Here is a 1320-nt window from a genome sequence, read left to right as displayed (position 1 = left end):
TTCGTATCTCGCTCTTCCGCCGATGCTAACTTCATTGACCGGACATGTACAATCTCAACCTTGGCTTCCGGCTTAACTGTTCGCTTTTTCCGATCAACTTTTTCAANCTTCGCGCTGCACTGCCTTTAGCACATCTTGCTCATCCGGATCCTTACGCTGAAACTTCCGCCGTCGTTTCGTATCTCGCTCTTCCGCCGATGCTAACTTCATTGACCGGACATGTACAATCTCAACCTTGGCTTCCGGCTTAACTGTTCGCTTTTTCCGATCAACTTTTTCAAGACACTTCAAAGTGCGCCTACTGCTTCCACAGCCGCTTCCATTTCCGGCCACCGGCGTGAATAACTCAGTGAGAGGGGAGACCAGTATGTGTGCATGTATGTATATAAAAAAATAATTTAATGAAGGAAATTTTTGCACATGCAGCAGTACATAGCATGCATTTAGGCGCCTGGTGTTAGCAGTCGCGTCTAAACATACCGGCCCCCCTAGACGATTTGGACGTCTAGTAGATGTAAAATAAGCCGCAAATATCCGGCTCGAAGGACCAGTATGTTAAACCGGCACAACGCTTGAGCAAGGTCGTGGCCGATTAAATTTGTTGGAATGAGAAATAAAGCAAAAACGTTTGTATTAATATTAAATATAAATTCGTGTTTATTCAATATCGATATTGGTATTAATATATGTATGTATATATTTGGTTTTACAGGTTACCTTTGATTTGACTCAGGAACACAATGGCTGGAACACGTCCTCTTGGATTCACTCTCGGAAAACAAGTAAGTGACCGGTTGAAATTTCTTCTTACTGTTGCCTGTCGAACTGTATATTTACCGAAGGGACATTTTAGCATAAGTAACATAGTGGTAAACAGTTCGACAGTTGACATAACAATGAAGTTATGTTAAGCATTAGGGTTGGTCGAAAATGCTGCGACAAATTTAGGCCGTTGGCCTAAACAGGCGTATCACCATTGCAACGTGGTTCAGTGGCTTTCCTCCTGCCGGAAACACTGACTGGCTCGCCATGACCACTTCCTTGTTGCGACCTCTTCACTGAGCTGTCAGAACCGTCACGCTTTTCCGGTATCGGTGAACCACTTCCTTCTCCTGATGAAACCATTTCGTCTCCATCACTGCCAACCTCCGCCGAACTAACCGCTTCCATTTCTGGTGGAATCTTCGACACTTCCTGCAAGACTAACCGTCTGCTGCAGTACTGGCTCTCGTAACCAACCCTAAGTGGCACTTTCCTGTCGCCATAGGTTAGGATCATTCCCTGGAGGTCAATCTTCATGCCTTGCCCAAGTAGGAAATC

General features: G+C 45.1%; 1 long non-coding RNA gene across 1 annotated transcript; it reads left to right on the top strand.

The window, feature by feature from the left end:
* Positions 1-540: 540 nt before the first annotated feature.
* On the top strand, positions 541-779 carry LOC108356317 (uncharacterized). Its single transcript, XR_001846597.1, has 2 exons — positions 541-626; positions 713-779. It is a non-coding gene; the product is annotated as an uncharacterized LOC108356317 (long non-coding RNA).
* Positions 780-1320: the final 541 nt, after the last annotated feature.

This window comes from Rhagoletis zephyria, unplaced genomic scaffold, assembly GCF_001687245.7.
Source record: "Rhagoletis zephyria isolate East Lansing unplaced genomic scaffold, Rhagoletis_zephyria_1.1 Rzeph_scaffold_57085, whole genome shotgun sequence".
In the NCBI taxonomy this organism is placed as follows: domain Eukaryota; kingdom Metazoa; phylum Arthropoda; class Insecta; order Diptera; family Tephritidae; genus Rhagoletis; species Rhagoletis zephyria.
Note: the sequence above shows the minus strand (reverse complement) of the source record. Positions and strands in the feature narration are given on the sequence as shown.